At 35.1% G+C, this 26,144-nt stretch overlaps 1 long non-coding RNA gene across 3 annotated transcripts; it reads left to right on the top strand.

Annotated features, from left to right (window-relative positions):
• Window positions 1–1,408: 1,408 nt before the first annotated feature.
• Window positions 1,409–19,240, top strand: LOC119471905. Of its 3 annotated transcripts, XR_005201007.1 has the most exons (4): window positions 1,409–1,538; window positions 2,625–2,739; window positions 10,212–10,392; window positions 18,870–19,240. It is a non-coding gene; the product is annotated as an uncharacterized LOC119471905 (long non-coding RNA). The 3 variants fall into 3 exon arrangements; XR_005201006.1 differs by lacking the exon at window positions 18,870–19,240 and having other exon boundaries at window positions 10,212–10,449; XR_005201005.1 differs by lacking the exons at window positions 10,212–10,392; window positions 18,870–19,240 and having other exon boundaries at window positions 2,625–3,385.
• Window positions 19,241–26,144: the final 6,904 nt, after the last annotated feature.

The raw sequence follows: 26,144 nt of genomic DNA, 5'->3' as shown, positions 1-26,144 counted from the left end.
CCCCCTTCCGGCCGGGGGCGCGCGGGGCGCGGCGGGGCGGGGCGCGCCCAGCGCCGAGCCGAGCGGGCCAGCCCACTCTTGCTGCCCGCGGAATGGGAGAGATTTGTTTGTTAATAATCTTTCCTTCTCTCAACTCCTCCTCCCTCACCCCAAAATAGAAAGAAAGTGGGGAGGCCAAGTCTCAAAAAACGCCCCCGCGAGAAAACAAGTGTCTGCTTGGGCGCCCTGAAACGTAGAGTTGGAAGAATCGCCTGAATATAGACTATTTAGTGTCCAAGGAATTGGGGTAAGGACGGAAAGAGAGGTGCTTGATTGGTGCTGCCAAAATGTCAAAACTGCAAAAGACCAGGCTTCCTGGAGTGCTACTTTCACACTTAAAGTTATTTATTGTGGTTGTGTTATGAATGAAAATGAATTGTGAAAGGATATTTAAGCTGGAAATTTCACACTGAGGTTGGACTTAACGTGAGGGAGAATAGAGGAAAGAATAATTGGGACTATGTGGAGATAGTTGCTTGGATTTTGGTGAGACAGCATGCTGCAAGAAACAAATGATGTCAGGGTTCAGAACTGTTTCTAAGGCCAGCTTCGACATTCCCTTTTCTTATGTTTAAATTCTCATTAGCAAAGAGCCTCAAATTCTATCCAAAATGGGACGCAATGTGAAGGGCATATCAAGCAACAATGTCCCCCTAGATGTTACATCTAAACTGTACATCTAAGTAAGGCTTCCAGTATTTTATTGTACTTGGCTATGAGCTGGAGAACAAGTTAGAACACTTTTTAAAATATTAACCTGATTGAAAAGAATATTTTGCATAGACGTAATATTTTAAGGAAGGAATTATTTTTTATTTGAAGTTAAATTCAAGAGCATAGTAAAATTCCTAATGGAAGCATTCGAATTACAAGGTAACTAGGTGCATTGTCATTGATAGCTACCGGAAACCATAACTTTTGGAGAATTTGGAATGAAGAATGCTCTGAAGATGAAATAGTGCCTAGTTTTTGTCCAGGCATTTACACATAAGTCATAGACTACTAAAATAGCACACTGATTTTCCTGCCTTCATTCTTTCCTATCTCCTTTCTAGTGCATTGCTCCAGATTTACAATTCCCAGGACATCCCTCTCTTGGCTGAACCAAAGTCAGCAACTTCTAATGGTTTATTAATATCCCCAAGATCAAATCCAAAATCCAGACTAGCTTTCCAGAACCATCAAAATATTCTGCTGAGCCTTAAATATGTATTGCCAAATTTCAGGGGAGTTAGAACAGTGATGCTAATACCTCTATGGCTTGAAATTTCACTACTAGCAAATCTTTTCTTTGAAACTATAGGACTTCTCAGCCTTCCAAGGTCCTGTAGTAGGATCCCGCTAACAGTTTAATGGCTCTCCGAAATAGGCCAGAGTCTCGCTGCCTGTGTGGAAGATGAAAAAAAGTGAAAAAAGAAGCTACCTAGGAAGAGGCATTGAAAGGGCCGATCAAGTGCCACCAAATACACTGCCTTCACAGTTTTATCTAGGGTTCTCATGTAACCCACCCTGTCCCTCTGCTGCTCCCAGCTTCAATTCTATCATATGTAATCGCTGTTGCCTACTCTGTCTTTGCTTCTTAACTCATTCCTGTTCTTTCTATCCAGCACCTTCATGACTTTCCAAATCTAGCTAAGCCAAAACTTTTTGACTCCTCCATTCCACCACTTCTGGTCACATCTCTCCCACAGGGACCTGACATACAACAGCATGTCTACATCATTTATTTGAGGACTGAATTGTACAGTAAATAATATGACTGGCCCTGGAAGGTATGTTTGGCTTACTAGCCAGATTGTAAACTGTGAGAGATGACAGAACATTCTTCAGCATTCTTCTTGCACCCCTTACACTTTTAAATGCTGATCCCACAAGGGATAATGAGTCTTCTTGAGGTAGTTTCTGTTTTTTTATGTTCTTCAAAGAGACACTTAAATTGATTTTTTATTTGCTTTATATTATTTCTATAATGCTTATATTTAATTTTGCAGTTGTTTAAATACACTTTCAGATGACAACAATAAATAATTATCATGACAGGCAATAATGAACTGTAGTTTTAAAAAAGTCAAACAACCAGAGTCAAATAATAAGGGGGAAAAAATACAAGCAGGTAACAGAATATATACATTATGAGTCTCCAGTAGCTCAAATGTATGTTTTCTTCTACATGGCATTTTGTAATGGAATATGTTAATGGCATAGAATTATAGAGAAGGAAATCCTTGAAATAGCATGCTATTGTCTTGAAAAGTAAGGTTTTTTTCATTGTTTTGTCAACTTTTACAGAGTTTTTAAAAATGCCCAATGTATTTCATTTATTCTATAATGAATACTTCCCATGAGGAAAGTCTACATGTTTGCTTCTTCAAGGATTTTTTTCCAAACAAGTACTATATTATAGATCAACTGCAAATACATATTGCAAAGGGCTACGGAGTATTGTCTGAATCACTGATGATTGCAAGGTGGAAAAAGAAATAAATTTACATTAAATGTGGATAATTCCATCCAGCATGACATAGTGGAAACAATGTGGTCTTTGGTGTTAGACTGAAGTTTGAAATGTTTCCCTCTTTTTCTAGCTGTATGGTATAAGGCAAGACAGCTAATAACCCTGGTCCATGACTTTTCTCGTCTTTGAAATAGCAATCATGATAACTACCTTCCCAAATTGATGTGAATCTCACATGAAATAATGTAGGTGCTCAGTATAGCTATTAGAATTATTATGTTGCAGAAAGCAAAAATAAATCAATTTCATATGTGGGAATAATTCTCATACTAGTAAATGGCATCTAGCATTATGTTTGTGCAGGTGTATTTAAAAATTGGCATAAGTTCAGGAAAGGACAGAAAACATACTTTGGTTAAATCAGGCAGTTTTATATGAAAAAGCTTAAATCATAAGGGAAACATTGTTCTTGGTTTAATTACTCTAGATATTTAAAATTATAAAACAAGATTTACTATTGAGTAGGCTAAGCCATTTTGGTTCTAGTTATGGTATTGTTTCTTCAATATTTACATAATCAAAAATTTTATTTTGTGCATCAAAATCTTAATTATCTAGAATCTGATTAGAGAGTGGTAGAGGTGCAATTATTTCTTCAAATTCTTACCTTTGGTTAAGACAAAAGGGGGCTCAGAGGTATAAGGTAAGTAGAATTTCAGGTTAAATGAACAGAGTAGCATTTTATATTTTGATAGTATTGCCTGGATTAAAAAAAATTCTATGTAAAATAAGAATGGAAAACACTTCATATTATATCCACCCCCTTCCTCCACCCCAGCGCAGTCACAATGAATGTTAAAGACTTGTGAAGTCTTCAAAACTTGTTTTTTTTTTTTTTTTTTGAGACGGAGTTTCGCTCTTGTTACCCAGGCTGGAGTGCAATGGCGCGATCTCGGCTCACCGCAACCTCCGCCTCCTGGGTTCAGGCAATTCTCCTGCCTCAGCCTCCTGAGTAGCTGGGATTACAGGCACGCGCCACCATGCCCAGCTGAATTTTTGTATTTTCAGTAGAGACGGGGTTTCACCATGTTGACCAGGATGGTCTCGATCTCTTGACCTCGTGATCCACCCGCCTCGGCCTCCCAAAGTGCTGGGATTACAGGCGTGAGCCACCGCGCCCGGCCGTTTTTTTTTAAATTATTTTTTTAAATCCAATAGTTCTAAAATTCATATCAACAGGAAATCTTTTTGGGCCCCTCAGTGTATCCATTAACATTTCCAGGGATTTGCAACAGCATAAAAAAGAACAAAAGAAAAATAATAAATAAGAGTAAACACTTAAAAATTTTCAGAGACTTATTTACAAATCATGTAATTGAACTATGAGGAACGCTGGTTAGTCTGAATGAAATGGGGTCATTGATATATTCCTCTATTATTGAAGCCATTATTAATTATTAGAGTATTTCTGACTATAGTATTTCTGGTTATTGTATCTTATGTTAAGGCAATAAAATTGCATGTTTAAAGCCTATAAACCTTTCGATTGTTCTTAGAGTTCTCCCACATTAGCAAAAATCCAAGGATTTTTAGATTACTTTTCCTCATAAGGAAGCATTAATATGTAGAATAGTCCATTATTTTGATTTCTCTTATTTTCCCAAGTACATATAAGGAGGAGAAGCAGATGTTAATACCACTAGAATTTTGCCTTGCAAGTTATTTATACAATCTGGGAAGTTATCAGTTTACATACTTTCTGATTTTGTACATGTTAAAGGCTTGTCAGATTTATCACACATTCTCAGATCACCATTTATTCAGTTTGCCACATAATGCTAAGTTTATTCTTTTCTCAGTGAAACCTTGTGGCCAGTTTGTTTTCTTTTTAGTGGCTCAATTCTCTGGTGTTTCTGAGCAACAGGTACGAATGGCTCATCCATTCTTAATCAACAATGAAGTGAAGCAAGATTATGTAACAGAATAGACTATTTGGTCTGTTTCACAAATTCATAAAACAACTCAAAGGAGGTTTTGAAAACCTTTTAACTGAACATAGTTACACATGAATTACAAACATTTTGCTTTCTATCTGTGAAGCCTAATTCTCAAGTTTGAATCAATCCTTTTACATTTTCTTCTCAGCCCTGTCCTAAAATGTTGCTTTCAAAAGTTATCTGACGGTTTGAATCATAAAAGCTTTTAAAAAGATATATCTGTCCATATCAAATGCACAGTCTATACCCATGCCAGATGATATTAAGAATTTTTCTACGTTACTGAACAAGAGGATCTCATTAGTGAGTTTCCCAGTGTTAGCACTGTCCTATTATATAGTCAATTTCTCTTCAATATTTAAGATTATATTCTAGCTTTTTTGTTTATGTATATGATTACTTTCTCTTTGGAGCCATTTAGAATTTAAAAAGAAATTACAGCTCACTCTGCATATATTTGAAATTATATATTTTCATATAAATCTCTCTGTCTATATTTTATGCAGACCAGGAAAAGGAAGGCTCATGACTAGATGAACCATCCATCTATCTAATACTGACGTATTTTTGAGAGCTTTAAATGGTACGCACCTTATAACGGTTCTTTAGCATACACACACACACACGTCTTTGAAAAAAGAAATAAGTGTGGTATGTGCCTGAACCTGAATAAATATAGACTCTACCGGCCTCTCCCAGCACGTTTCCCTTCTCTAATCTCCCTTCTGCAGCTCCTTTATGCCCATCTCAGGACAAATACAATCTGCATTCAGAACAGGACCGTTTACAAGTTGAATGGAGTTATTTTGGGTGAGTCATTGAAAACACAGTACAAAACCTTTCCTCACTCACCAGAAATGCATTTTAAAAATAAAGCCAAAGCGAACAAGACTTGGCAAGTTTGAGGGTGGACAAAATGGGGAGAGAACAGGTCTTCTGCCAGACTCAGATAGGATTCTGGTAAACCAGTTTTGGCTATTTCTTTACATTGAACTCCACCAAATCCCATCACCAACTAAAAAATACTAGCTTAAGCAGGTAGGACTTCAAAACAAAGACTCTCCATTTAACACTGTGATGGTAAGCAAACATATAAGAGCTTAGCAACAGTTTATGCCCCCCTTTTTGTCTCTAATTCAGAAACTATAAAATATACATATTTAATAACCCCATTCTTTTTGTTAAAGTAATATTTGACTAATAGTGACTTCAGGCCATTAGAAAATGTTATATAAATGCAATATGCAATCCTTTCAAATTGCTTTTAAAAGAGGTCTCAGAATTAATCAAATAAAATACAAAAGGAGACAGAGCTATGGAGACAGAAAATAATAAGCTAGTTTTTAAGAAACTTTAAAAATTGAATTATTATAATTAATAAAAGTCTATACCATGGCTTGTTGAATTTTAGATATTTAACACACAGGTTATTACAGACTTATGTATCCATGTAGATTCTTACTTGTCTATGGAACATATGACTTATCCTGTATCCTGCATATAACTTTCTAGCAGAAATACAAGTGATTACTTTTCTACAACCTGCTACAGATCAGTTGAGGCTCACATCTCATGAATGGAAAGAAACCTAGAATCATTAAGAAAAAATCCTTAAACACATAATGGGAACATAGGACACTTGCTATAAAATTTGGGAGTCCTCAAATACTTTAACGTAGGTTGACCCAGAAGATTATTGTGAGTCAATTAACAGGTGCTATAGAGGGTCCTGCAGTTAGAAATGTTGCCTGTTTACAAATGATCCACCCTGAGGTTGTGGGAACAAGCCAGTTACTACTCATTTAATTATGCAAGTAATCTCCTTGAACTCCCTTGCAAATGATCAGTTTCCATAAGGCAGGCTGACGATTGTTGGTAAAGGGAATGAAAACTGTTTGTAAATTAATGTGACTATGGAAGTACAGGGTCATAATAAACAGACAGATATTTCCTGCTATAATTAACAGCAAAGCAAGTACTCTGGTTTCCTACATTTTGGGGACTTTTTTTTCCTTCCCTTTTCTTTTATGGTTAAGTAATTGTTTTTAAATTATAAAATAACTTATACAGCCTTCAAAAATTCTCTCACCAATCTAGGAATTATTTTATCTCATTTATTTTTATTTAATGCAATCTACATATGATCAAAAACTAAGGGGACTTAATATTTATTGATAGGAACTCAAAATAAGAGCTTCTCCATAATCTTGTTTCAAAACAAACTGAAAAGTGAAGCAAATTTTCATCAAAATTTCTTTGGGACAAGTAAATTTATTATAGCTATTAGGTAGCATATTTGGCTTGGATTACATTAGTATTAAAGAACTAAAGCTTTGTGTATTAATAGACTGTTATTAAATAAAAGAACCACAGGGTAAAGGTCAGCACACAGATTGTTTTTGCTTAATTGTTAAAGATCCCCTGAGCCCACGTCTTTCCAATTATTTTTAAACAAGCCAGCTCAAGTTGGCACCTTAAAATCCTTTAAATACTGTAATTACAATACTACTGATAATCAGTTTGGAGAAGTACTACTAGAAGAGCAATTATTTCAGTGGAGCCAAGTAAATAACAGTGTTAGAAATGGATGTTTTTGCCTGAGCACTTCCATCGTGTCAGACGTGGTATTTTGGGCTGGATTTACACTGTCTCATTTAATAAAAAAACTACATGTGTTTGTATTATTCTCACTTTATACATAAGAAAACTGAGCCTCTGAAACGTTAAAGCTACTAAGTGGCAGAGAAGAACCAGGACTTTACCCCTAAAGCCCATTGCTGCCACCTCCCATGTGCAACTGTCTCATAGTATTTCAAGCCCACTGTTAGAGAAGTATTAGCAGTCACTTAATCTCATCATACTGAAAGGATTCTTTACTTATAGCTGATGGGCAGAGTGTCAATGTGACCCACAAGTGAATGGAATCTTAGGAACGGGGTTGGCCTCCTACAACTCCATTTTATGGCCCCTTACAACTCCATTTTACAGAGAAGGAAAACTGAGCTTGAAACTTTAAGCAGCCTGCCTGAGGTCAGCCAACTAGTTAGTGAGAGAATTAGGAGCAAGAATCCACATCATCAGTTCAGTGTGCTTCCCACTCCACCACACAATACTTTCATCAGGAAGGTGTGGGCAGCAATTAGAGTCATATGCCACATAACAACGTCTTGTTCAATGATGGACTCGTATAATGGTGGTCCCTAAGATTATAATATGGAAGTTTAACTGTACCTTTTCAATGTTTACATATACAAATACTTGCCTCTAAGTTACTATTGCCTACAGTATCCAGTAGAGTAACATACTGTACACGTTTGTAGCCTCAGAGCAATACACTTTATCATCTAGGTTTGTATAAGAACCCCCTATGATTTTCACACAAAGGCAAAATCGCCTAAGGATACATCTGCAGAACGTATCCCAGTCACTAAATGATGCACAATTATATAAAAATGTCAACACCTTAACGTGAACATACTAGTGTATATCATAAACGTTTCTCTCATATATATATATATATATATATTTTTTACAGAAACCTGATAAGAACAAAGACATTGCAGATAAAATGAATACATTTTAAAGCATTAATCTAGAAATAAATGATATTATAAACCAAAATCATTTATACCAAGCACATACTCTCAGAATATGTTCAACAATCACTCAAAATGTTTTTTAGGAGACTTAGGATTATCTGTTGGTTTGTGATCAGGAAAGTTCTGGTTAAATGCAAGTAGGACATGTCTCTACTTTCTCCTTGACAAATTAAAAGAAATTAGGAACCTCGTATAAGCATTTTCACACGGGTCCAAATCTAGCTATGAACTGATGGGATGCCAACATGAACATAGTTCTGCTCACTGGATATATGTCATTTATATTTTTCATTTTTCGCTCATTCATTCAACAAATGTTTATTGAATATGCCAGATACTGTGAAGGCTCTGTGTTACGATAATGACCAAAACAGGCTTGTGCTGCCATTCCTTCCTACAATGGAAGCCTTTCTGGGTGCTCATCTCATTCTTCCTCCTCCTTTTCTTCCTCTTCTTCATTCCTTCACCTTTTTCCTTTCCTGTTACTTTCTGATTTTGCCTTTTATCTTCCTAATATGAAACAGCTAGTTTGTGCTTTTTGTATTACCATAAATTATGTTCCAACCTTTAGTGTGGCTCATATAGTAGAAGGAAAAAGTTGTGAGTAAAAATGTTCATTCTAGTCTTATTTATATAATAAAAATCAAAATAAATAAGATAAGGTGTAGTTACATTATGATATAGATGCTCTATGAAATATTTTGTAGCCATTAAAAAATAAATTTTGCAGACAACCTAGCAGTATAGTATGATATGTCAGCTTTTGAATATCATTTGAAAGATTCCTTCCTACTGTACTCTTTCCAGGCCCCTGACTATACTAGTTAAATCACATGTGATGGCCTTTGGAGTAGCTCTGACCAGATTTTAAACCAGAAGAAATATCATTTTCTGCTAGACCTCAGATAGCCATTTTAAAGATGATAGGGGTGAGGGGTGGCATGGTGTGGCTGTGGTTAAGGGAGGAGTGAACTAACTCTGATGTAGCCTATTATGCTTGTGCCCACAGTGGAAATGTAGGTAAAATTTACCCCAGATTTTCCACGCAGTACTATGCAATACCACAAGCCTTTATTCATAAGTAGGTTCTTTGAAAAATCTTCCACTTCATGTAGAGATATAGCCATTTAAGAGTCAAGTAATCATCCTGTTCCCCTCTGGGAATCTCTGGAAGGCACTGCACTAGACCTGCACCATTCCCGTCAGATGATTATATCTGCCTTGAGATATGTATAGTGTTTTTAAAATATGTTTAAAATGTCACCATGTATCTAAAGTTACATGCATTTCAGCAGAGAAAATGTATGTGTGAGATAAATCAAATCTAGGTTGTAGTCAGAAGGATGTTCCTTTCATATGAACAAGTTATCTGAACAGCCCTACAAACATAAAGCCAAGATTTTTAAAACTGCTTTTATCTTAACAAACCTTCTCAAATGCTCAAAAAATGGAAAAATAAAGATTTTAGCATCCAAGTTTCTTACCAGTATGCATTATTAACATTCCTCAGTGAAGCTGATACTTCAGGTCCAAAATTTATAGCGCTATCTAGCCACATTTCTGGAGAAGACTCAAGACTGGCAATAGAACCTCTATGAACCTGAGTATGTTATTCAGCTTGTGTTTTAGCCCTCTTAGGATGACATCCTGTTCTCCACAAGAGAAAAAAGCCCAAGACTGTAACATCTCTGCCCAGCCGCATTCTTAGAAGGCTTCCTTAAAGGGAACCATAATCAGAAAGTGAGGATTTCTGCTTCTCAACCTAAACTCTGGCCTTCCGAGGAAGCATCAACTGCCAGATATAAAACCTGGAGTTTTAAGATTTGATGTAGGAAATATTAAAACCATTTAAAACTCTATGTTTAAGAAAAATAATATTCAGAACATTTTTCTAAAGGATAGCAATTCAGCTACTATTATAACTATAAGAGGTGAGTGCCTTAATAGTATTAAATGATTTTCCAGAAGGTGGTTTTTACAAAAGTCATTCTTTGATTTGTGCAATGGCACTTGCCTGTTCTGATTATCAACATGAGCAAAGACATGAAATAAAATTACTATCTCTAAGAAGGAATCTATCTACCTGAACGTTGATGGTATGTCACCCTGTATTCTCTTTAGGAGGACCTCAAGAGACATTTCTTTTGACAATATTTGTTCCAAGAATGAGCGAAATTACCAGGACATTTTTTTTACATCACATGGATACTGGGTATTGGATAACAAAGTTTCTGTTTTCACATTGACTGCTGGAGAAATTGAGACCCAAATGTGGAGCTCATCTAATGAGTAGGTCATCATGGTAGACATCTTAAACCTTACTCATATATCTTTTTTGGTCCCCATCCTTGTTTTATTCTTTCTTCTTTTCTCAAAATAATATTTTGTTACTTTTGATGTTCCTTTTTTTGCAAAGTGACAAGGAATAGCTAAATAACATATGAGAAAATTATGCTAAATTTTATATTTACCATACAAATGTGTATATTCATAGAAGAATGTTAGAAGAGAAAAGAACAAATACGTTCTGTTGAATGGCAAACTATGGCTGGCTTTTTTTCTTTTTCAAACTTTTTGAAATTGTATTTGCAATTTAGGGGTGAAAAGTTATTTGAACTTTGAAAGCTCTAGTTACTTATTCCAAAAGCAGGAAGAATGTGCAGAAGTATGTGCATCACTCCATGCAATGTTTGATTATACTAATCAAATGGGGAACTGTCATAAATTGTGTGGAAAATCTGTAGTAAATTTTACCCACATCTGCACTGTGGGCACCAGCATAATAGGCTGCATCAGAGTTGGTTCACTCCTCCCTTAACCACAGCCACACCATGCCACTCCTCACCCCTACTATCTATAAAATGGCTAAGTGAGGGCTAGCAGAAAGTGATGTTTCCTCTGGTCATAGCTATGCCAAAGGCTGTCACCACATGTGATTGAACTACTGTAGTTAGGGGCCTGGAAAGAATACAATAGAAGTGAATCAAACAATATTGAAAACATGACATATCATACTATAGTGCTAAAATGTACAGAAGCATGCACTTAATTTCATGTAGTGTTTGATTATACTAAGACAAGTGGCAAACTGTCATAAGTTGAGGTTGGAATGGTAGGTGAGAACCAGGTTCCAAGATCTTAGTGCACTATTCTAAGGGATTGTTTTATTACCAGTAGGAAGTAGAAAGCAGCCTGCAGTTTGTAACTAAAGTGTTTTATAGAAAGATAATTAGCAACTGAATAATTGAAGGAGTAAGACAAGGGAAGTCCTCAGACAAGAGAACTAGTTAGGAAGCTTATTAGTATGGAGAAGGAGGGAGGTTGATAAAGACTCAGTGGAGACAGAAGCTGCAGTGAGATTTGACAGATTAAAATGGGTGATGAGGAAGAACTAGAATGACCCCTAAGATTTGTTTTCTCCTTTAGGTCAATGGGTAGGTAGTCATGTAATTCTACATGCTAGACAATTTACAAGGATTGGGTATTTGGGGTTAATTTGTTTGATAGTAAGGAGAATAAAATACAAGAAGGAAAATTAGTTAATTACTGGACATATTTGTTATGATGTGCTTATAATACATGCAGATGGAAATGTAGCCCCAGGCATTCAGAAATGCCACTCAGAGATGAAACTCTGGGTAAAAGTTTGGTTTAAATATATATAGAGAGAGAAATTAAGGAATCATAAGCATATAGATGGAATCTATATATATATTTATATTTATATATATACAGAGAGAGAGAGAGTGTGTGTGTGTGTTTTGAACCATTAATGCCAGAAGCCATGTTTCTATATGTTCTTGGTCAGCCCTATTCCTATTTTCCAAGTAAGCTATTCCAAACCTACTGAGGCAATAATCATCAATGACCTCTAAAACACCAAATCCAGTGGATTTTATAATTATTCTTATAGCTTTTGGTAGGATTGACTACTTATCTAATTTCTTTCTTGACCTTACATTTTCTGATTCTCCTATTCTCTTTCTCCTCCATTGGCTGTTATTCTTCTACGAGCTTTATTGTTCCGTTTCTGAGAAGAGCTCTCTCTCACGTTCATACACTCTTCTTGGATGAGGAGAGAGTGGTAGGAGGTAAGCAAGGGAGAAGAGAACCACTTGAAAAAACAGAGATCATTTGGGATATTTAGCAGAGGGATGCCATGATCTGACTTACATTGTAAAAGACTAAAAATACTGTGTGTAAAATAGACTAATGGAGTAGAGATAGAGGTAGAGAAAAAAGAGAATTATGAAATAAACTAGGATTGTACCAGAGTGGGAGTTACGGAAATGATGATAACTGATGAGGATTATGAAGATAAAGTCAATAGGATTTGTTTATCCTTGCAAGGTGGTATGTCAAAGAAAGAAAAAGGAAAACAAAGAATTTTTTTTTAGATGACCAACTAGAAGACTAGAGTAAGAAGAGATGGTGAAGACTTCCGGTGGAGCAGTTTTAGGGGAAAAAAAAGTTTGTTGACTGTTAAGTTTGAAAAGCCTGTTAGATATTCAAGTAGTGATACTGATACTGATTAAGCACTTGGATACAAATACAGAGTTATGAGCAAAATTTTGGACTGGAATATAAATTAAGGAGTCATAAGCATATAGAGGGTATCTAAAGCTGAAAACTAGTTGGGGCCACTGGGGTTGAGGGGGGTGTTGGTGAAGAATGAAAAGAAGAGATGTCCAAGGATCTTGTATACTCCACAATTTAGAGGTAGATAAATGAGAAGATCCCAGCAAAGGAGGCTGAGAAAAATCAACTAGTTAGGTAGGAAGAGAACCAAGAGAAAGTGGTGTCCAGAAGGTGACTGTACAAAAAGGTTTTAAAGAGAAGGAAATGATCAACTCCACCATCTTCCTGAGAAGTTAAAATGTGCACTGAGAATTAACCTCTGGATTTGGCAATATAGAGATGTTATTGCTGACTTTAACAATAATTGTGGTGAAATCATGAAGAAGGATGCCTTGATTAGAGTGGGAATCTGTTGGCTGGTTCCTTTTAGGAGAGAGAAATAGGAAATAGCAGTGGTATTCAAAATAAAACAATTAATTGGCTAACATAGAACAAAAGAGCAGGAAAGTCATTATACAAATATGTGGCTATTCAGAATCACAGATGTCTATGCTTGGCTAAGCCTGAGAAAAAAGCAAAATTCTAAAGTTTTGACACTTCTGAGTTAATTACCAGTTAGTTGTAGTGTTAGGCCTTCTTACAAGTACTATAATTTCTCATTAATACAGTAATGAGAGAGGTAAGGTAGAAACAGTAAATGTAGACATGCATATATATATGTGTGTGTGTGTGTATGTGTATACACACATATATACATACACAAACACATATATACACATATATGATAAAAGGAAGGATAGAAATAGGAAAATAGCTAAAAGAAATGTATGATTGAAAAATGATTTTTTTATTTGTCACGGATACATGGGAATAACATGCTTATTAGCAAAAGACAGGAAGAAAGAAAGAAGGAAAGAAAGAAAAAGAAAGATTAGATATTTGAAAAGATAAGATCTTGAGAAGAAGAGAAAAATTAATCTTAGAAGGTTATTTCTTTCTCTTAGATGGAAAGGAGGTATAAATGCACCAGTGTACTTAAAATTTCAGGGGGAGATAATATAAAGGCATTCACACCTAATGTCCTATATGTACTGTAAGAACTAGGCCAGATAATCTGCTGAAGTGATGGAGCCTGAGCTATTTGGATAATTTAAAAGGGTAAAGATTTTGAATAGCTGTTATTCAATATGGAAATAAAACTACAAGGGAGAAGTCAAATATTCATTTATTCAACAGTTAAGCACCTGTAAAGATTAGCTCGCTTGCTCATAGTAACATACCTGTGAGATGCTTTCAATTATTATTCTCCTTTTGCAGATGAAAATCAGGCACAAAGTGGTCATTGCTATTTTCTCAAAGGCAGACAGCTAGTAAGTGGAGGAGCCAGGAACTGAGCTTCATGCTCTGAACCATTTTGCAATGCTACCTCCTAATATTTCAGCATTTGAAAAGGCTCACCTGGCAGTGATATGACTTTATTTACCAGGTTTAGGTATATAGGTGTTGAATTTCAAAAGACCAATGTTTAAGATTCATCCAAGATAGGAATTTAGAGGTTGAGTGTGATAGAAGTTTGAAATATGAAGGAAAATGAGGGCTTAGTTGTTGAGATAATCCACAGAATGCAGACTAGTTGGAAGAGAGAGGGCAGGAGGGAAGCATGCGGGCTTGTAGAAAGGCTTAAAGACTTGATTCTTTGCTATTTTCCTAAGGTTTTAAATTCCTTATGAGGTCAGTGGGCCACTTTGTTAGAAGTGAGGGGCAGCAAGATAGTTGAAAGGGGCAGGAGCTCAGATTGTAACAACATGATGTTGAAGTGTAATTGTGGGAGGTGAAGAATTGCTGGATGACTAGGTAGCACTGGGGTGTGGCACTGGCAGAACACTGAAGTCCAAAGGCATTAAAGGCCCTTGTAGAAGAGGAGGTCAAGAAATGATGAGTCTAGGGTGTTGGGTGGGGCATCCCTATAAATACTGAAGTCACGTATGAATCACTCAGGATGAGACAGGAAGGGGTGGAGAAAAGGACTTCAGAGACCAGTGGATTGCAATGAGTCTGATGAGAGAATGATCAAAGACAGAGTAAGTTAAGAGACCAGATAGCCATGATGAACAGACTGCAGACGGCAGTCATACAGGCCACTCTTTCTTTTAGCCACCTACCTCTCTGAGCATGTTGGGGAAGCCAAAAGTGCTGTGCCACTGAGGTGCCCAAACTGGCAGCATTCCTGAAGAGCTTTTTAAAGGGGCTGAACATTTGAAATGATAAAAGGCTTAAATTACCCCAGAGGTCCAACACATTAGCAAAGTAAATATTAACACAGTCATATGAATATAGCAATATTAACACAGATTAGTTTGTCTAGCCCATTTAAAACCATTATCACTTAAGTACAAATAGAGGCCTGAAGATAAAGACACATTTTAAAAGGAGGATTAGTGGAAGCAGGAAGGGAACATGAAAAATTAAGGTGGAATTTGGATAGGATAATGTGAACAGCTAACATAAGGGAGAAGAAAAGAATGGTGGTGAACATAGAAAACTACTTACTATGTGCCTCGGGAATATTGAGAGAAAGGGGAAACTGCAAATGAGCCATCTCCTTCCCTCATTTCAGTCTCAGTAAAAATTATTTCAGATTTAGTGGTAATGCAATTTCTCAGCTGTAACAGAGTCTCAAAATAAAGTATACATTTTCACAGAAGAAAAATAAAGGCCAGAAACTTCTGCATAAATATGACAGTCGATAACTTTCTGTCCTTGAATCAGAAGGCAGGGTAAATTACATCCTGTTACAGAACTACTTACTTAATATTGGCAGAAACTATGTTTTAATCAACAAAAAGTCAGATTTGCCTTGGTGATTTATATTGTTGGTTAGCTATCAAACCACCACTCCTCCACTTTCTTCTTTATCAAAAGAATCACTTTTATGCCAGTGGATATTGGCATCTGCACATAATACTAAGAGCTATGGCAGCCATCCTGTGACCACGAGAAAGGCTAGCCTGAGAAGATAAACCAATATGCTGACAAGGTTCCCAGATTTGGAAAACAGAAATGCAGGGCATCCAGTTAAATACCTATTTCAAATAACAAATAGTATTGCATGGGATGTGCCTTTAAAAATATGCATTGTTTTTCCAAAATTAAGATTTCAGTGATGTATGTACTGTATTTAATCTGGCAATTCTAGATGCTAGGGATAAAAAATGAGAAAGAAAGACTCTAACTCAAAGAATAAGTAATTGAGTTGCTGTATTAGCCAAATCTGGGACTGTCTAACTCAAAACATTTTCATTAATATTGGGCAAATTTTCTTTGCTGTCAAGCCAGTTCTTTCTGCATTTACTGTTACTTACAGCCCTAAGTGTACTTACTGCTAGAGTTCTATCATCTTTCACATTGAGTATGATAATAACATATCATTCATCCCTAAGTATCAGCTTAGAGATTCTAGTTTGTATTTTCAAAAAGTCTCTGTGAAGGCTGTTCAATATAAGATACATCTATCTTTTAAGAATTCATAATTTTATGTCTTTGTGTATCACCTCATAAAGATTATTTCTGCAAAGTACCTAACATGTTTATGTATTCATCTGTATGGTTTGGCTGGATTGGGTGATTTCTAAGATCTATTGTAGTTTAGAAAATATTATTGTTACTATAGGACAATGTACGATATGATATAAAGATGTAAAGGTGGGGCAGATACTTTCTTACTTGGCAAAGCACCTAACGATTAAGCCATACCGCAGAGATTATCCAATATTAAAATTAATTATATGATAAAAGGTTTTTTGACAGTAGCTACTTGTTTTAAGAATTAACAGGACAATACTTATAACACCACCATCATGAAAAGCAGTAATTCAGTAACTTCAACCTGGTGTTTCTTGAGTTATTAGTAAAAGAATGTAATCTTTTATCCACATAAGTTTATAGTTTTGCCTGTTAATATCCCAAAAGAACAAAGTAATCTCAGGCAAAATAAAACAAGATAAACAATGGAAAATATTTAGATAATTTTACAGGCTGTGTGGCCCTGGAAGCAATAGAAGTTGACATTTTCCATCTATTTCCAAAGATTTACCAGAAGCCAAAACCAGGTTTTTGAATACTCTTTAAATTCTATCATCGGTATCAACTACAGTGATTTTAGAACAGAGGAAGTTTTACATGAAGTGACTTCCCATGGTCAGTGGGGAAAATGGCTTAAGCTTACAGAGCTTATACAAATGTATATCACAAATGATGATATACATTTGTGTGCATGTGTGCATATCTGTGAGTATGTGTGCACATGTGTGCTTATGAGTGGCCCAGAGGTGGATGCCCACCCCACACAAGAAACCTCTCTCTGCTCTTTCCCCCATGCTCATTATTAAGGCAGATCAAGACTCACGAAACCAGAACAAGTAAAATCAGTTTTACTAATGTTTCCAGGAGTGGGAAATGGAAGGAGCGAACACCAAGAAGTTTACAGTACACGTTGTCATCTGACATAGCAGCACTCCTCAAATTCTGCTCTGATCTCTCTACCTACCTCATCACTCTTCTGTCTCCTAACACAATCTTACTTAAATTCAGCTTGCCTTTCAAGTTTGCATAGCTAGGAAAAACAGAAATATTGCAGTTACATTATAGAAAACATTCATGTTAAAATGCTGTCCAATTACCACTGTTCTTACTTAAACATACTTCTTGACAGACATCTCTTATACACCCCCCAACAAGCATATTTTAGTGTTCATTCAGAAAAACCAAGTGAGTCCCAAAAAGAACAAAAAAATTGCTCCTTAGAAAAAAAATAATATCCTCTGTATCAGAACATAGAAACAAACAAACAAAAAACATGGTACATACATGCATGCAAACACGCATACCCCAAAGAACAGTTAACTTGAGAGAAGAAAAAGGAAGGAGACACAGAAATATTTAACATTTTAGTTAGCTGGTCTAAAAACATTGACAGTGGGAGAAATACATTTAGAAGACAAATCTTTTTGTAGGATGATTTTTGTTTGGAATTCATTTTAGCCTATATATCAAGATCTGTTACTTCTTTAAAAATAATGGATTTGCTCCCCCTTAAAAATTAATAATCACACAATAAACTCTAAGCATCATTCATTAAATTTACCTTGGAAAGATATTTCCAGTTCAGTGATTCTCTTTTTCTTATTTATTCATACTAGGTAAAATTTTGTCTCTATGTCTTGCATAAAAACAACAACAAAACAGAAATAAAACTGAAAAATGGAAAAGAATATCTCTCCCGCATCATTTAATTCAAACCTTTGGTAATATCCATTGTTTTTCTAATATAGTCAAGTAATATTTCTATACTACCCTAAGAAAGACTGTTTTACTTCAAATAGCATTTCTCTGACTAATACAGCTTACCATAAGCAAAATACCTCAATTTATGCACCACTGCATTCCAGCCTGGGAGACAGAATGAGACTCTGTCACACAAACAAACACGCGTGCGCGCGCACACACACACACACACACACACACACACACACACAAAGGACTAAAAAAGTCCTTCTTCAATATGACCTCATGTATGAATTCAAGCCCATCCACTTACAGAAACACTTTTCTCCATTCGAATCTGTCTTCTTTCTCTTAAGTGAACGTGCTCCCTGCCCCTCCCCCACTTCATCCCTGTTGCTTCTCTTCCTCTCTTGCTTGAGCCTCTCAACATCTACCTTTTCCAGAAAGCTCTGTCTGAGTTTTCCAGTCCATATGGTGTTCTACTCTCAGTATGTGAGTTTAGCATTCCATTGTTCTGACTACTAACTCACTGGTTTATTCTTAATGCTCTGCTATAGCCTCCATCTGCCCTTGCATTCTGAAACATACTAGAAATTTCTCTACCAAAGTATGTTTATTCATTATTCATACTGTGAATCTGAATTGCCAGAAACACTAAAGTTAATGACCAAAAAATAAGAAAGAAAAAAACAAAGTTTTACTTGTTTTAAAAAATACATGCAGGACTCCTTTCCTCTTACTCTGGAGAACAATTTCTAGGCATTTCTCATGCGAGTTACCAATAGTGACATCATTTCAGATTTAGGTCTCCATGACAGTCTTTTTTCTCCATAGTGCAGGTGGTAGTACAGTGGTTTTAAAAATTGGTTTTTACAAGGATTTCTTTTTCTCAAACTCATTCTTACTCACATGTGGAAGAATTTCACACATGTAGAAGAGATGCCAATTGAGAAACCCTTGCTAAAGAGCCTGCAGTGTGTGAGGTAAGAGGTGAGGAATTGCCTGCTTGACCCTTCCTTAGGTAGCTCCTCTGGTTGCTCCAGGGAATTCTAGAGACACTTTGTAGAAATGGCAGAAACCTTGGTCTTGGCTCTGCCACTCTCTGTCTGTGCAGGGTTGAGCAAATCTCTTTCCTCAACCTTAAAAACAATAAACTTGGCTGTCAGCGGTAATACACAGAAACTAAAAAGCTTTATAATGCAAGCAGTAGTCAAGACAATTAAAAAAAAATGTCCATGACTATGCCATTTCAATGTTTTGTTGTTGTATTAGGCGAATAATTTTTTATGTTTCCTTAGAAAAAATTGTTTTATGATGTTGGATAAAAGAATCTAGGATTGATTAACAGTTTGAACAATTGTGTTTCATTTGCATTCTGGTTTGCGGATTACCTTTTAAAAGTAAATTTCAGTTTTAAGAATTCTACTTTAAGGTAGCATTTTTTTAAGTAACCAAAGTTTGTATTCAATATTCACAACTTCTAATCTTCTGTATTACTTCAAGGATGCAAGCAGTGTAACATAGTGTTCCTACATAGAAACAATCTGGTATAAATATCATTCAGATATTTGCTTTGGCATGTGTTCACTTAACAGAATGTGTGAAGAAATACACAAACCCAGTGTCAGGCAAATACCACTAAAAAGTACTGCCACTCCAGTTAATAAAATGTAGTGGTGAAATTTCAGCCAAAATTTCAGCTTGGCTATATTTAAAAACTATTTCTATGGTGGACGGGTTCATTTGTAAATGGAGAAAAAAAGGCAGGCAAAATGTAGTAAGTTCCTCTTGATTCAGGCAACCTGTTAAATAAACGGTTGCTGCTTTTAACTGCAGCATACTTTAATGTGACTGCCAACATCTGTAAATTTTTTAGAATGCCTGGTTTTCTCATCAGATCAACTTGACTTAGGTATCAATAAAAAAGTGCCTTATTTGGCTTGATCACAACTGTTGATACTGCTGTTAGTCTTTTTACCAAAATATTCTAGTTTACAAAATAGATTTATAACATGAAAATCTCAATAGAAAAGACAGTTCTTCTATGTGTATGTATGTATTTGCGTATATGTGTGTATGCATATAATTTTATAAACATTTATTGTTAAAGTCATTTCTAATGAATTAAACTTTAGAAATAAATTGTATGTATAACTTACAAAATTTAGTGAAAATTTTTTTCACCATAGTGCCCTTACTATTAAAAAGTTATATAAATAATTTAAATATGCTTAAATTGAGAATATTTAGAATTTCGTTTTTTTGAATGTTCTCAACTCAAAGAAAAGATACTTATTTGAAATAAGAAATATGCTAACTACTCTGATTTGATCATTACACATTGTATACATGTGTTGAAATATCACACTTAGCCCATAAATATGTACAATTCTGTGTCAATTACAAATAATAATTTAAAATAATATTCAGTTCATGTACATTTTTCCCATTCAATAAAATGTTGTGTTACCATTCATACAAGATGATTTACCTAACTTAATATGAATTGAGTACTAAATTTGATACCCAGAAAGTTGCACACTAATAAGGACTTCCTTATAATGATAAGGAAGTGCGGTATAAGCCAATTATCATCTTAATTATAAAGGCATTGCTTTAGTATCACTTTTTTGAATGTGAAAACACATTTGAGGTCTGAGGTGAATCAAAGGGGAACTTTTTTGCCTGGAAAAGCAATAAGGAATTCCTGGTCACATTTACTGTCCCTCCTTCCCATACAGCTAACATCAACCAGCTTTAAAAGCACTGTAATTAAAAAAAAAAAAAAATGTTTGGCAGGAAGGATGATTTTGATTAGGGAAAGTCTGAAGGGGAAGGAAAAGGTGAAGAAGCTAGATAAGAAAGGGACGTATGGGGCTTTTCTGTCTATTATGAAAGTATGTTTATTTTTAGAGGAAACTATAAAGTTATTGAATACATTGAGGCATAAGCAGGAGTGCAACTAGGACAAATAAGATGTAATGTTTTTATTTTGGCTACATTCAGCTCTGTCTCAATTGACCATTTCTTGAGAGAGGACTACTTAGCATCAAACAATGGAGAATGTCAAGTAAGATTTTCTCTCAAACTCTGTCAGTGCCTTGGATTTAGTAGTTCATCAATGTTTTTATTTGGCTTAATTAATCTGAAAGTTATAAGGAAAAAAATGAGTAAATTAAAGGTGATGCTCAGAAGATACTACAGATAATAAGTTTCTTGAATAGATAGTACCCATAAACACTTGAATATATAATTGCTAGTGATAAGGCCCACAAGAATAGAAAGACCATGAAAAAAAAAGTTGAAAATTGGTTATGTATTCCTTTTTAGAAAGATGTTGACTTTGTGGCTTTAAGGAAAAGAACCCAGTATTTTTAAATAACTCAAATACATCAAAATAAAAACCAAGAAAAAAAGTGTCCTGGTGGTTAAAATGTTGTAGTTCATTTTTTGAAAATCTAACTTTACCATACTTCTGTGTACTGTTTATCTATATCAGTTCTTTATGCGCTAAATCAAATGTTCCTCATAATTTTAGTAATAGTAAAGAAAAGTCTGTTTCTTCCAATTTCTCCAAAGTTAAGTATTTTAAGGGGAGAAAGGCAAGAGGCAAACCTCATAATTTGAAATTATTATGTGTCCCTACTAGCAAATATAGATTCAGTTCATTTTATGTTCAACTGGTAAGAATTTATTATCATTGATAAAATTTTATATATCATAGAAGTGTAGCACATCTAGTCTGAATATGATGTTTCTAAAGTAAGAGCTAGATATTTGTGTTCAAGTTTAAAACCTCCTGAAATAAAAAGATGCCCAAAAGTAAGGCTAAATCAGCCTTACTGCATAGTCTAAGGCTACAAGAACTGTTTGTAATTATTTCTATGAAGAACAAGCTTAGTGCAAGCTAACTTAAAGTATCTATATGAATGGAATTGCAAGTCATACTAAATTAGAACCGTATTAGTTTCACTCTACAATGAGACTTTTTTGGAGTACTTCATGCTAGTCATATCATTACCAACAAACCAAAATTCTTCTAATTATTTTGTTAACATGCATTATTTGATATACCTCTATTGTAAAATATCAACATTAATCACTATAAAATTGTATTTCCTCTCTTGCAGTATGCAGATTTCTCATAGAAAATGTACATATAGCATGGCACATTATAAATTTTGACATCATAAAGTGAGAAAAATAATTTTAAATTGATTTCTTAAAATACAGTTCTTAAGAACAAATATCTGTGGAATAGGGTCAGAAATTTTTTGTTTCATAAGAGGTCAGGTAGGAACTTTGTAGGCCTAATGACCTTAGTAGACGTCTTGGCCTATGTCTTAGTTTTATAGTCTTAATAGATTTCCAGGCCTTAGTAGACTTTATGGCCTTCTAATCTAAATTACAAATACACAATTCTGCCATAATAGCACAAAAGCAGCCAAATGCAATATGTAAATGAATGAACATGGGACTGTCTTTCAATAAAACTTTATTTTCAAAAACAGGTAGATTAGATTTGGCCTTCAGGCTATAGTTTGCTGACTGCTATTGTAAACATACAACCATTTTTTATTTTTGCTGATTAACAAAGATGATTGAAAAACACTTCCCACTCTAGAGTTACTATGAGGATTATGAGAAGCAAGCAAATACAAGCACTTTAAAACTGGAAGCATTTCATTTATATATGAACTGTGATTCTGATTACAAATATGAAATAGTCAAATAATATGTAAAATGGGTATTACTTACCTTCAAATATACTAGGATGCCTTTTTAAATATTACAATAGATGAAAATTATTTTATGTTTCTAACATGTGGGGAGGCCTGGAAATATTTGTGACTCTCTATTATGGTTAGTTCTATCATAACTAGGATATTAGTTTAAAATTAATTTGGTACATTTCAACATGGTGTGTTTAACTACGTGGAACTGGCACTGTTTCTTTTCTACAGCTTAAAAAATAGGCAGAAACTAGTTTTTAAAATAAAATAGATGACCCATATTCAATAATACTTCTGATTGATATTAAAATCAGCATTACTGCCATGTGATTATTGAGGAAGAGAAACTTGGGAAAGAAGGAAACAAGTTGAAGAAGTGATGCTTACTTTGTTTGTAACAGCCAAAAGAAATTAACAGCTTCATTGACAATGGAAGCTGAGGCCAACTTTTCATGGAAAAGTCAAGGAGATACTAAACAAGAACTTCTCTGTGTATATGGGGAAATATAAGCTCGGATCCAAGCTAGTTATATACATTAAAATACATAATGTATAGACTGTTCAGATTAAAAAATATGCTTTATCCGTTATAAATTAAATAATTCAGGTTACATCAACTAGCTCACAGATTCATTAAAACTTTCCTGCTTTAAAGGCAACAACAACAAAAAATTCCTTCACATTTTTAGAGAAATACAGACTTGTAACTGAAATTGCAGAAAGCAAAATAAAAATAAAAAAGAGAAAAATGTGTTTTATAGCTTTCAGTCTCAGAGGAATCTTTATATAAATTATGATATCCACACTCAGTGTCCTTAGGAGCACTCACATGTTAGCTAGTGACATGGCTTTAAAAAATACTTTATATGTTACATAATCTAAGGAAACATTTCTAATTAACCAGGTGCACATTACAAGATTTGCATTTTTAAAGCGCTTATAAGGGAGACCAGAGTGTTTTAAAAGACAAGGGAACTAACAATTCCAGTAAATTTATCACTTATTTGAATTAGGAGCAAACCCTAGACAAGTTAGTGCTAATCAGATGTTTTTCTGACCTACATAAAATGATTCAACCCTCCCACATTTAGTTACTGGAGGAAAGAAACACAAAATTGCTTAATATATCATTTTTTTCCTCAGGATTGGGATATCCCCTCTTGATTCTCAAGTCTTATATGAATTTGATGCATATTTCTATTTTTGTACTTACTATATTACGTTGTGAATATTTCTGTTTTTAATCCATATAAAATGAGTTCTTTGTAGGGACAAGTATATATTACTCACAGTATCCCTAGTCCCTGGCACTTAGCACACACTTTATTGGTTGAGTTAAAGATGATATCACAAAAAGTTTCACTGACTCTGATATTAATATTGTTAACATATGATTTCTCAACATTCTGGCACCATACAAATAACTTTTTCACAAACTATACAGGGAGGCATTAGATGAACTACTTTTTCTATGTACAAGTTTGTCTTTCATAGCTAAAAATTACTATGTTGAAATTTTTAAGGTGCCCAACTCATTTTATATTTTAATTACTTCTTGATAAATGTTTTCAATAGTAAACTTGCAGTGACTAGTGAAACCCACTTTTTTAAACTTTTATTTTAGCTTTTAGGGTACATAATGAAGATGTGTTACACAGGTACACATGTGTCATGGGCATTTGTCGTATACATTATTTCATCACTCAAGTATTAAGCCCAGTACCCAATAGTTATCTTTTCTGCTCCTCTCCCTCCTCTTTCCCTACCCCTTCAAGGAGACCCCAGTATCTGTTGTTTCCTTCTTTGTGTTCATAAGTTCTTATCATTTAGTTCCCACTTATAAATGAGAATATGCAGTCTTTGGTTTTCTGTTCCTGCCTTAGCCTGCAAGGGATAATAGCCTTCAGCTTCATCCATATTCCTGCAAAAGACATGATCTTGCTCTTCTTTGGCTGCATAGTATTCTGTGTTGTATATGTGTCACATTTTCTTTATCTGTTCTGTCATCGATGGGCATTTAGGTTGATTCCATGTCTCTGTTACTGTGAATAGAGGTGCAGTGAACATTTATGTACATGTGCCTTTATGGGAGAATAATTTATAATCTTCTGGATATATACCCAGGAATGGGATTGCTGGGTCGAATGGTAGTTTTGCTTTTAGCCCAGTCACCATACTGCTTTCCACAATGGTTGAAACCCACTGTTAATATATCTTGAGGTAATATGTATTTAGGAGTAGATGCTTAATTCAACACTCCTCTATAGCGCATCTATGAGCACTGAGTGTAACTTGGTTACTAGGCGTAACTTTGTTGATCTACTGCTATGATAAAGGTTAGAGTAAAACACTACAAATAATATTTTTCACACAAGTCAGAAAGATGCTTTTCTGTTAGAAATATAAGAATTTGAATATATAATAGCTTAGTTTCCTCAGGAAAGGATACCTAGAAGCAGAAAGTAGGGAATAGTTCTCTCAGTTGCTAATGAAGTTATTTTTCCTGTGAAGTATATATTACCAATAGACTTGTTTGAAGTATATATTACCAATACCAATGTTTGACTTCCTCAAATCTGTGGCATACATTATATTTAAAAGGACTTTAGCCTATGCCTCAATATCTCTGAGCACCAGCCTATACATCTAAGGATACTGATTATTTGGCTCCAGAGTATACATCCTTGTGTACATGCATTTGTACTCTTCTCCTTGACTTGTATTTCCATGGTTGGTGAAAGAGAACTTCTTTAACCTTATCCCTTTGAAATTAGTCCTCAGCCCTATGCCAAATTCCATATTCCAGCCTCCCTGAGCTATTGCAAGCATTACTGTCCCGTGCCCTCTTATAGCCTTTGCCCCTTTGCATGTACAGCATCCTCTCCATGCCTTTGCCTGACATTTCTTCTGCTTAGGATACTTTCTACTCCACCCAAACCCATGACCTAATTCCTACACTCATTTCAAGACCTGGTTTACTTGCAAAACTCTACATAAGCCATTTCCAGCCCTTCAATGCTGGATTAAATGCCTCATTACCAGTGCTCCCAGAACACCTATACAGAATTCTCCATTCACTTCTTGTTTTTTTTCTCTATTTAAAGTGTTATCCGTGAAGGCAGGGCCTGTGTCTTATCCATTATTGTATCTCCTTGTGGAGGCAGAGCACTTAGTAGTAGTATTATCTTGGGCAAGTCTCAATCTCTCCATGGCTTGGCTCCTATCTGTAAAATAAGTATAACACTGCTTACCTTGTAGGATTGTTAATAAGTACCCAAATATGTACTTGGTGCCTTTTCTAAGCACCTTGCATGCATGATCTCATTTATTGCTCAGCAAAACTTTATGAAGTATGTAGTGTTATTACCCATATTTTATAAAACACAGAAAGATTAAGTAGCTTGTCCAAGGATACACAGCTAATAAGGACATAACTAGGATATGAAACCAGACAGTCTAA

This window comes from Cebus imitator, unplaced genomic scaffold (genome assembly GCF_001604975.1).
Source record: "Cebus imitator isolate Cc_AM_T3 unplaced genomic scaffold, Cebus_imitator-1.0 Scaffold78, whole genome shotgun sequence".
NCBI lineage: Eukaryota > Metazoa > Chordata > Mammalia > Primates > Cebidae > Cebus > Cebus imitator.
The sequence above is the reverse complement of the archived record's forward strand: the minus strand, read 5'-3'. Positions and strand labels throughout refer to the sequence as shown.